Here is a 12,451-nt window from a genome sequence, read left to right as displayed (position 1 = left end):
TTCCAAAATACCAACAGTGACATTAACTTTCATTTTTGTCATTTTGGTGCATTCTACTGGTCTTCAGTGTAGTGTCGTGAGTCCATATTTTCCCCTCCTCCGGGCGGGTTTGTAAATTTAATGACACTGGCAAAGTGTGTGTGATCAAGTTACTGTATAGATTACATGGTGACCCTAACAAACACACCAGCAGAGAGAGACCTAGAGACCCAGAGAAGACAGTAATACACCTCCATGCAGGTAACCGCTCCGCACGGCTCCAGCTCCGGCTCTGCTCCAGAGAAAACAATGCCGGGGAAAAACTGCTTTGCCTTCCTCAAGGGTCACAAGAGGTGTGTTTATACTATTTTATTTCTAAACTAGGTCCTTTACCAAATTGAAAAAAAGGAATGAGTAAGTGACTGTTATTTTGTTGTTGTCGTTGTGAAAGTTGCATTCCCATCCATGAGAGTCACAGCTCAGGGAGTAAGAAACTGCTAGGCTGCATTATGCTTCAGTGTGGTGGCTTAATTAAAATGTGAGCGAGATAAGTACTGCTACCCAGCTCTGTTTGTTTGAGTGTGGTTGTGTGTGAGAGAGCAAAGAGAGAAAAGAGAGAGAGAGAGAGAGAGAGAGAGAGAGAGAGAGAGATAGTGAGAGGGAGAGAGATTGGGTGTGTGGGTGCTGGCATTGGGCTCACCAGTGCAGAGAAGAATACAAATGCTGTATAAATGTGATGTCTTTCTAATGGTGCACGCCTGAGTGAGCAGAGAGGCAATGCTGCAGAAAGGAAAGAACAGAGGCACCTGGTCAACTGTCAGACAAGGCATGACCTCATATCTATATTAACATTTGGGAAAGGAAAATAAGGCATAAGTACATCGATATAGCATGAATGGAGTCATTTATTGGCTTGATGTTATTCACAATATTCACGCGGCACCTTTTTCCCTCTAATGTCATGCTCGGGATAGGAAGCTCCAACTCTGTAAATGGACTTGGTAAATGGACTTGTACTTATATAGCGCTTTCTAGTCTGTCTAACCACTCAAAGCGCTTTTACATACTACTTGTCGCATTCACCCATTCATACCCATTCACTTACTGATGGTAGAGGCTGCTAATGCTTTTGTACTGCTACATTCAAGGTTTGTGATTACAATAACATATGAGGAGGCTTTGGTGTATGCAGGAAAAACAGTCTGTATGGAGAGCAAAAGCCGGCAGAACACAAACATTTTTAATGTCACCCGGCTCCCATTGGTGGTGATCTGATGATGACTAATTTATCTTTACAAAGAGTTATCTTCAAGCAGGTGCAGCTGAAAAAACATTCAAGGTCAAACATTTCAAAATGAGCAACAAATCTGCTCAATGCTGTGTCACAGAAAGCCAACCAGTGTTAAGATTGGGTGGATCTAATAATCCATTACATCTCAAGGGAATATAATGGACCAAGAACTGATGGCATTTATATCACATACATAAACGCTGCATGACAAGGAAGTCTTGGCTGGAAGTGCTAGCTGGAAAGCTTTCATGCTAACCTCTCGTTACAACTGAGTTACTGAAAAATGTGCATCTGTTTCCAGAGGTATGTAGCCTATTGTCATCAGAAAATGTTAGATGATGATTGCCTATGGGTTCTGAGTTTGGCTAATGAGTAGATAACGTGAAATATGAATGGATGTAATCTTCATTACAGGGAATTGCATAAAATACAAAATCAGTGAGCAAATGACACAACTCTGAGTATCATAACATTCTGGTTTCTGTTTGAAACCCAAGCACAGTTATCCTCTGGAATTTTGGTGGGCTTTGACTGTATGTTTGAAAATAGCACGTGTAGAGGGAAAAATGCATGGAATGGCCTCATTTCAACTGAAGATCCCATGGACTATCATCTGATGTCCTTTAAGCTTTTTACCCAACACTTAAAACTGATATCTCGATGCAACACCAGCTAATGTGTTCTTAGGCCTAGTTCTTTCGCTCAAAATCCACTCTCATTTCCTAGGTTGCTAGTTGGGTTATAACAAACAGCAACAAATGGAAATGAGGTCTTAGCAGGAAGTCTTTTATTGCTAACCACTGGTAACTTTGCAACACACAATTTTCTATCCTAAGAGTGATGTCAGAGGATAATTTCCACCATGTGGAAGGAGCAAGGAGGTCTGGGAACTGGACACCTAGGTGGGTTTCTTTTTAGGTCAACTGGCCTGCAATTCAACTACTAAAGACCTGATACCATACTCATGGACATGTTCCCCTGCTCTGCAGACTTTTGGCCCCCAAACCTCGAACATAACAGATCTCTTCTCATGGTGATCAGCTTTCAGTTTCAGCTGTGAAGAATGTAGTGCTAACTGTGCTTCATTTAAATATTTACTATAGGCACATAATATCTCAGAGGACTTAACAGAATGATACACACCATTTATATGCATTCATTTGTCAAATGCTGTCCCAACTCTTCCATGGTTGTGGATTCGGGATTTGCTATGTGACTTGAAGAGGGGTATGTGGAAAGAAAAAATAATTAAACAAAATCTTTTGTTAAATTAAAGTCGGCTTTGTGTCTCCACCAGGACTTGTAATCACACATGAAAGAAGAAAGCAGCGAGACTGCTGCTGTTCATCTCTTAAATTCCTGCTGGGGAAACATTCTGTTTTCTGAGGGAATCTGTGTGAATGGAGAGGCACTGTAGGAGAAAAGATTCTTCCTTTGAAAGGAGTTTTATCTCAATCCGGGTGTGAATTTACTCAACACACAGTGGTAAATTTAGACAAAGGAACCCTCAGGAGAAACCCTTTTTAATATTCAAGCTTTTCAGGCTTGTTCCTCATGAGCAGCTTGAATCCAAGTCACAACTCAATACACACGGGACAATCCAATTCATTCTTGGGTCCATCTTTACAAGTGAGTGATTCTGTTAATGTCTGTGATGCTTCAGCTGTGGAAACGCAGGATTAAAGTGTGGTCCAGCATTATCAGAGAGTGCGTGGGAGTAAAAAGGGATGGTGACAGTGGAGATTGTCGTTATTGCTTTTAAACTGACAAGCAGGGAGAGATCAAAAGAAAAGAACATGATGGTGGCGCATCTGGTGATTGCCTGCTGTCTTACAGTCTTACATAATATTGTTGACTGACAAACACGACTCACTCATGGTGCGGGATGAAAACTGTTTAAGCATTAACAACAATGATGAGGAACTCAGTTTGTTTGTTTACTGCCATGTGCTTTGAAATAACAGGCCAAAGAATCACAGGTTTATATTCCCAGGAAGATATACAGTGGTCCATATCTCCCACCAGATAATATGTGGTGTCATGTCAGTTATTAGGCCTGTGTTGACCAGTTTAAAACTCCAGAAAATCAGGAGGAAGATCACAAAATAGTGGATACAGAAATATTGTCAAATACTGGATTGTCACGATGGAGTGGATTCTAGCAGTCTGAGATGACTTAGAAGATTTCCGGTCCATGTAGGAGCCGCCAGCAAAGCCAATGCCTATATCCCCAGATGGAGATTGTGCTGATGAATGTTTCCTGTGTGTGTGTGTGTGTGTGTGCGTGTGTGTGTGTGTGTGTGTGTGTGTGTGTGTGTGTGTGTGTGTGTGTCTGAGATGAAGCCAAATCTGGCGCTTTCCAAAGAGAGACCACAGCGATTCAGCCGCTCACACATCACGCATGACGTAACTCTTCCACACGCCCACACACCACTTGCTCTCCATCCTTCCCACACATCTCACACACGCTTGCCACATGCTGAATAGGAATGTATTGACTGTGTGTCATGTGTAGATCTGTGCAAGTGTGGGTGGTATGTCATTCATTCCTTTATGAGATTTTTCTCTTATTCTTTTTGTTTTGTGGTGCGTCCCTTTATTCTTAAATCACATTTTGTAAAACTCCAGACTTTATTCTGTAAAGCATTTCACAGCAAGTGTCGAAAGCATAGTTTCAACACCTTGGGGCTTCATAATGTGGTATTATAGTAAAGATATGAATGCTTTTTCAAGGATCATAGTCAGTCTCACTTTGTCTCTTCATCTGGCCTGAGCTGGAATGAGAAGAAGTTTTTTTTTTATCACTCTGACAGTGGCACCGGATAAGATCCCCCAGATTGTCTCTTCACATCACATTTGCCCTGTAGAAAAAATGTTGTTGGAAGAATGCCAGAATGAGAAGGCCAACACAGGAAGAAGAGAAAGGTTATACAAACTAAAGAGATGCCTTGTGCCTGTGGGTGTTCACATCCTATTATATACATCTCCATTTGGTCCTCTATAATCTAAAAATGCAACCAACAGCAAAAACCTTTATTTCAGGCCCCGGAGGAAATGTCTAGACATTGTATGTAGGCTAGAAGAACTGCTGCATAATAAAGAATGCTTTCTTGTCCAAAATACATTTGTATATGCTAAATAATACCATCCTAATCTGTAGACTGCATGTGCCAAAATATTTGGCCTTACAAACAACCTGACTGATGTCCTAAACTCGAAGCTGTGTGGATGGACATTCAGCGCAGAGTGCACAGTGTTTGTAGTCTTGAGGCATGTCTAAACCGATGGAGCAATTAGTTCTGCTAAACTGACAAAGAGAGAGAAATGCCGTATGACAGGCAATTTTTAATGCTAATTAAAATAAGCTTGGATGAGTCATGCTACTCACAGTGCTCACCCTTACACAGAAAAAATAATATATGATGTCTGAGATAATGTAAAATGGACAAAGATGATAAGTTGATGTATGGCTGAAGATGTTTATGCTTCATTATTTGAGTCAAATCAGTTCAATAAACCCAAACAACTTTATAACTGCCACGAGGGGTGATTGATTTAGATCAGCTTGTGCATTCAAACAAATTAAATATGCCCATACAAAGAAACAATGAATTACTTAGGCTACATTACAAGTAAAACGTGCAATAAGATCTAAAAACACATATCTGGCTATAAAATAAAATAAGCTCAACAAGAGGATGAAGAATACAATCATAAAAGGATGAATCTTAATGGAAAAAGAAAACAAGACTGATCCTCTAAAACAGGGGCTCCCAAACTTTTGAGCCCGCGACCCCGAAAATAAAGATGCTAAAGACTTGCGACCCCCACTGTCCTTCAAAGTGATTTAATGTGGCTTCATTTAGCTGGTCTGCAGAAAATTAGTCTACTTATATGAGCATGTGGCTGTGTATCCTGGTCCTTTATGAATTAACCTGCTGCTACTGATGCTTTTCATAATTAACTGTTCACTAACTCTAAACTTAGGAGTCATCTGGCAAAGAGAAAGGCAGAATACTCATTACACTTTCTTTTTTTAAGGTTTTATTTTAAGTGTAGCTACTGTTTTTGGACAATATTTTTTAACTTTAATGGGTGAAATGTACTAATTTTAGATAACTTTAAGAAAAAACATTCTGGAAGACATCTCACGACCCCCTATTTGTGTCCTGCGACCCCCCAGGGGGTCCTGACCCACACATTGGGAACCCCTGCTCTAAAAGGTCAGACATTGTCTTCTTAAGATGAAAGTTGTTACATATAATGTAGCCTTAAGTCCAATATCTTAAACATGGCAACATTCTTTACAAACAAAAGGTGTGAAAACATAGATCTGTGTTTATTGAATTTAGACTCAATTAAGCAGTATTCCATGCCTCACTGTTTATTCAAGCTAGACTAACACAATAATAATAATAAAAAAAGTTAATCTAATAGATTGTGTAGTTTCAAATATTTTTTTCCAATAGAAAACCCGATTTATCCTGTGAAATTGAATAAAACGTGATCTGCATGTTAACTGACATTCTCCTCATGTCTCTCCACTCTCGAAACTAGAAATCCCATTATCGCCCCACACTACGCATGATCACCACCATGACATTTCATGAGGCCCTATGTCAGTGTCGCGGATAAAATGTGCAACGTATCAAAAGGAGGGTAAATCTTGAGGTCTCGCCGCTGACCACACGTGACTCCGGGGGAAATAAATCGTCTTGTCCCCTTTAATTTCAATTTCCGTGCGTGATATATATTGTGATCACCTGTCAGATGCGGCGCCTGCGCACTGGTTTGGGAGGCGGAGTGGATGCTGATCGCTCGCTATCTGCTGCCCTGTGCCCTCCATCCCTCGGCGATCAGACAGACACGGACGAGGAAATATCCGAGGAGGTTTGGGCGAGGATAGGGACACAGATCTGCTTGATGAAGGTACAGGTTTCTCCGATTTCACGGGAATACGGCGCTTTATTGTTTGACATTGTGACCGTGGAGGGTGAAGGATGCTCGGCTGCAGGATGGGAGGAGATGAGTATGGGGGGGGGGGGGGGGGTACGGAGTGGATAACAGATTGTATTTCTGGAAGACAGGGGTTTTGATGGGTTTCCTCGTGGAATTTGGCTGGTTTGAAAAGAAATAGGGTTGGTTGGCATTAAGAAATTTCTGAAATCTTAACAGGCTCTTGGTCAAGGGCATACAAATAGGTGATAAAAGGCTTTCCCCCCTTCTAAACCCTTTTGCTCGGAGCTGTCACCACCTCGCACCCTCTGCAGACTTGCATGTTATCGGGTTATGAGTGGTCAGGCGTATTGCATCCGGTTTTTTTTTTATATCACGATCAAACACTGTGGATTCACATCAGATATTTACTACTGCTTGCTCGTGCTTCCTACAGGCTGGGCGGAGTAAACGATAAACCCGGTGATTATAGCGACCATTTGTCATCACTGACCCGTGCTGCACTTGATTTTGATTTTAGTAAGGGAAAGTATCAAAATTCACTTTCCATGCCTTATCTGACGGGGGGCCCTACCCGGATGTGCCCGCAGTTTTCTCCATAGAGAGCGCTAGATTTCCCGTGTTTACTCGTCTTTGCTGCTGTAAAACATGTCCCGCATGATATTGCTCACCACACGACACACGTTGGTATGAGCTACGGGCGAGGAAAACACGAGAACGTGATCAGCAGATGATGTTTGAGTGTCTGACATTAATGGCCGAGGAAATAGTAATCCGGACCCGTGAGCCAACACGGGATGGTTATTTGAATTTGATTTGTAGTAGCCGGGGTAGTGTGAGAGAGGTATCCGCCTCCTGTGTTGCACATTACTCTGTATTGTATTGCTGACTGAAAAGCGATCTGTGGGGTTTGTAGGCTATACGCTGTGACCAGCAGAGCGGCTCTGACCCTGTCCATGGTGCTGAAAGCAACAGTCGAAGCGGAGTAAATCAAAGTGAGGCTGAATCATTAATGGCTTTCTGTGTATAGAGGCGACGATAGCGATGTAAATGATATTCGTTTCAGCTGGAATAAAAGTAAATTACAATCATCGAGCACTATCTTGTGTCACAGTAGTATATTTAGTGTTTTTTGTCGTGGATTATTTTTAAGAGTGCCATATAAAGAATTTGATACAGGTGCAGAGCAGAGTTGAAACCACAATGATTTAGCAAAAAGAGCTCTCTTAAGTGGAATTATTATCACACATTATTTGACTGCATGTCTGTCTCAGTATGTTGAAATAGGCTCAAAAATCAAGCTTGATGTATGAAATAATGAATGGATAAGGTTTCCTTCTCATCATGCTTTGGCATGCTGTTGCTGCAGTATGGTGTACTCCTTACACTGGCAACCAATCAAATTCAGAATACAGTTTAAGATCCTCATATTAACATACAAAGCAATCCATCATCAAGCACCCTCTTATATCTCCGACCTGCTCCACCCTTACATCCTCAGTAGACCCCTCAGATCCTCAGATCAGGGTCTGCTTGCTGTGCCTCCTGTCAGGCTTAAAACTAAGGATGACGGTGCCTTTGAGCATGTGGCTCCATCTCTCTGGAACAATCTTCCGCCCCAAGTGTGCTGTGCTGATTCGACCGAGACTTTTAAAAAGCAGCTTAAGACACGTTTGTTATGGCTTTTGACCTTCCGTTGTAATTTGATGTAATTTTGTCTACTTTCTTAATTATCTTATTTAATGCTCATTGTATTGTCTTGTCGACATTGATTCTCTGTAAAGCACTTTGTGACTATGTCTGTGAAAGGTGCTATACTAAATAAAGTTTACTTACTACTTACTTACTGTATTTGTCTAAGATGCCGTAATGTAAATGTGGCTCTTAGATTCTCACGCTCTCTTTGAATTTTCCATGAACTTGTCTTGTTTGCTGTCATCTCACACTTCATCTGTGTCTCTTTCTCTGCATTTAGGAAGTCTGATGTTGATGCCGAGCCAGAGGAGAGCCCTGGGAGCAGCAGCAGTAGTAGCAGCAGCAGCATTGGGACTGTAGATGCCCTCTCCACAGCCCCAGCCACAGCCCCCCCTCAGGCCTCTGCGGGAGAGGCAGGACAGAGAGGAGACAGCTCCTGTTCTGACTCAGACAGTCCTGTAGACTCCAGCTCCTGCGAGGAGGAAGAGGAGGAGGAGGAAGAAGAGGAGGGGGAGGAGGAGGAGGACCCCACTATGTTTTCTTCCAAATTCCTGAGTGGGGCGAACCCCCTAAATGCTGTGTCATCAGCTGTGAATAAGTTTGGATTATTTGGAGATGATGGCGAGGGGGATAAGAAAGCATCTTCCCAGCAAGGGGTCCCACCAACTGGAGGACAGCAACCAGGAGCAGGCCCTGGCAAGGGACCTCAACAGCAGCAGGGACCCCAAAAATCAGGCCAGGGTCCCTCTATGCAAAAAGGCCAGCCTCCCCCTAAACAAGGATCACCCCAGCTGCAAGGGAACGGACAGGCAGGACCTCCAAACAAGCCTGGGGCGCAACAAGCTGCTCCTAAGGCAGGGACACAACCTGGCGGTCCACTTAAAGGAGACCCACAGAAAAATCAACCGAAGGGCCCTCCACAGAATATTTCACCTAAACCTGTAGCTCAACAACAGATTCCATCTAAAAGTGGAGCACAACCCGAACCCTCAAAGGAGTCATCACAACAAGTACCACCTAAGACAGGGATTCCAAAACAAGGGGCTGCAAAGACCGGGATGCAAGAGTCTACAATGACTGGGCCACAAAAAACTGGCCCACAACAAGGGCCACCTAAAGTGGGACAGCAGCAACAAGGCTCACCTAAACTTCCCCAGCAACAACAGGGCTCAGTTAAGCAGGGACAACAACAGCAGGGAGTCAGGACTACACCACAGCAGCAGTCCTCCAACAAGCCTGGGCCTCAGCAGCAGCAAGGTACTAAGGGACCTGGTACACCTGGCCTGTCTCGGACAGGGTCTTCATCACAGGGAGCAACCAAAGCTGGAACTCAGTCAAAAGTAGCAGCTAAGTCCCTTTGCCCAGTGTGTAAAACAACTGAACTCAATATGCACACCAAGGAACCACCCAACCATAAAACCTGCACACAGTGTAAAGCAGAGGTGTGCAGCTTGTGTGGCTTCAGCCCACCAGACTCTGATGTAAGTACTGGCTCAGTGTGTTTCTGTGTTTCATTTCTTCTTTATTTTCTCATCTTTATACTTTATACAAACCAAATTTTGCATCTACTATGTTATGTCAGAAAAAATGTGTTACCTTACTTACCTTTAACTATTCATTTTCATACATTCCTTTATTAATGATGACTGAAGATTATTTGACTATGTAGTGCTGCCAAAGCAGTGCAATAAGTTAAGTTCATTGAGCCTACATGGCTCAGCAATACTATTACAGACTACACCGATTATATACAGCTACATTAATAATCTTACAAATGTTTACATCTTCATCTAAAATATTTATGATGTCAGTAAACCAATTTTTTTGCACCAAACGTTTTTTTTTCTTGATCTTCAGATATCAAAATGTTGTCACTGTCATAATTTATTTGTCTCTCGCTCTCTTTTTCATTAATTTATTTATCTGTTTATTTTGCATAGGGGCGTGAGTGGCTGTGTCTTACTTGCCAGATACAGAGAGCTCAAGGAACCTCTGAACCAACAGGATCATCCATGAAAAAGCCCTCACCCAACAAAGTATCTGCTGGTCAAAGCCAACCACCATCTCCTGCTCCGGCTGTCAAAAAAGAGATGGCAGCGGCAGCCTCATCTCAGAAAATGCAGTCTACATCCCCTAAAGTGCCAGCCAAGGGTGAGGTTGCTAAAGGACCAGACAGTCAAAAACAGGTCAACTCAGCGACTGTTCAGAAAGTGACACCTGAGATGGAGAGAAGAAGAGGGTCTCAAAAATCTGACACGACAAGTCAAACTGCACGGAAGCAAAGTGGTGCAACCCCAGCTCCCCTGCAGGAGTCAGGAGGATTATTTGGCTTTGGCAGCTCTAAAACTGAAGCTGCAAAGCCTGAAGAGTCGGTGACCGGGAAGATGTTTGGTTTTGGATCCTCTATTTTTAGTTCTGCATCTACTTTGATATCATCAGCTGTTCAGGATGAGTCTAAAACTACACCACCTATTTCTCCCAAGATGCAGTCTACAAAGGAGACCAAACCACCTTCTGTCCAAAAGTCAGCGCAAGACAAGAAACAAGAGCAACCCCAGGAGGGAAAAGCTCATCCAGCAGGACAGGACAAGGGGGGCAAAACTACAAAAGAGACTCCAAAGGTGGCAGCAGCAGCAGCAGCAGCTACCACTACTGTTTCTAAACCAGGCCAAACATCTTGTCCTATCTGTAAGATGGTTCTCAATAAGGGTTCGAAGGATCCCCCAAACTACAACACCTGCACAGATTGCAAAAGTACTGTGTGCAACCAATGTGGATTTAACCCCATGCCAAATGTTAAAGAGGTAAGACGCGGTTAATGTCGAGCAGGTAGCTCACAGAATGAATGCAGAATTAAAGGAGGGAGGACTGACACTTTTAAAACTCAGACATACATCCCTATCGCTTTTATACATTCAGAGACAACCTGCTTTTGATTCCTGAGTGATCTGAGTGGTCATAGGGAACTAGTCAGCTGATTCAGTCACATTGTCTTCAATATATATGAGGTGTTCATTACTTTGATAAAGTACAGTTACACGCTAACAATTCTTGTCAAATGGAAGCTGTTTGAAGCTGTTAAGTCTTCTTCTGATGTTCAGTGGTTGCTTTTTTATTGAATTGTTTACTCCCAGATGGTTTAACTAATTTACATCAATAGATGTCATGGCAGCACTCATTTGACACTCAGGCTACAGAGTCAAAGCCCAGCTTATGATAAAAGGCATGTTTTGGAAGTAATTATTTTCATAAAATAGCTGATATACAGTGTGTTTTGTATTTTCAGTCCAGTCCAAATATTTGGACTGTAGCTGGCAAGCTGCATAGCTTTTTTCCTCCTTTTCAATATTCTGCTCACAGCTCTCTAGTCTCCAGTCAGACTGTGAGAAGACTGTCAGACCCTTACAAAGAAAAAAAATAGCTCCACATGCCTCCAGGGTCACTATCTTCCCCTTATAGTGATAATATTACTACAGTTGTCGTGTGATTACATAGAAATCTGTCAAAAAAGACTGTAAAATACACCTCCACACTAACCACACACACACACGCACACACCCGCAGCAGATGAGGATTGTCTTGCAGGGAATACCACATACAGAACTAATGGATGTGGCTTCTCTCAGGGTATCTGAGGCACAAAGGACTTGACACTTGACTCTGTAATTCAATGCACAGTTAGTAGGCTACCTTGGCCAAGGACAGTACGAGGCTACTTGATCATGTGATACTGCTTAAACTAATGTCTGAAGGAGTGGTGAAACAGGAACAGGACCGATAGATTCATCCGTGTTTTTGCAAACACTCTAAAACTGATATTTTAACCCTAATGTGTATAATGTACACAACAATGTCAGTATTGGTACTTGGCTTATTTTTTCTATAACATATTTGTGATGATTGATTGATTTGGTTAAGTCGATCAAACTTTGGATACACACAACTGCATACCATATTCACGGATATTGAGGTCAGTTGGGATGTTGTGAAAAGCACAGACAAGCCTCAGCTGGGTGGTTTGGTTCCTACACTGCGCAGCTTATTAAGATTTCCTACACTTCCTCAGAGTGAGTAGTTTATGAAATCTGGTCCCTTCTTTACCTCAGTTGCTATGGCCATAAACAGATGTTTGCTCACTGAATTTAGTAGTTTTTGCATGTGTTTGTTGAGTTTATTTGTTAAGAGTAGGGCACCTTGCTTCATGCTTCTCATTTTTTTTTCTTTACTTCAAGCTTTTAATTGCTTTTATAATTATTTTCTGTTGTTGTGTTTTTAAGGGAAAGGAGTGGCTTTGTCTCAACTGCCAGGTGAAGCGGGCTACTGCTGGAATTGAAGATAAACCTTTGGTCGAGTCATCATCGAAAAAAGCAACACCGACACTGCCTGCTGTACAAAAAACATCTGCACCAGGTTCTCCTCAGAGAAAAGTATCCACACCAGCAGCACAAGCAGTCAAGGCAGAAGCCTCTGCAGGGTCAGACAGCAACAGGCAACCTAGCCCAGCTCCTGTTCAGAAAACGCCACAAGAGA

Source organism: Notolabrus celidotus, chromosome 6 (genome assembly GCF_009762535.1).
Source record: "Notolabrus celidotus isolate fNotCel1 chromosome 6, fNotCel1.pri, whole genome shotgun sequence".
Lineage (NCBI taxonomy): Eukaryota > Metazoa > Chordata > Actinopteri > Labriformes > Labridae > Notolabrus > Notolabrus celidotus.
This window is presented reverse-complemented; position numbering follows the sequence as displayed.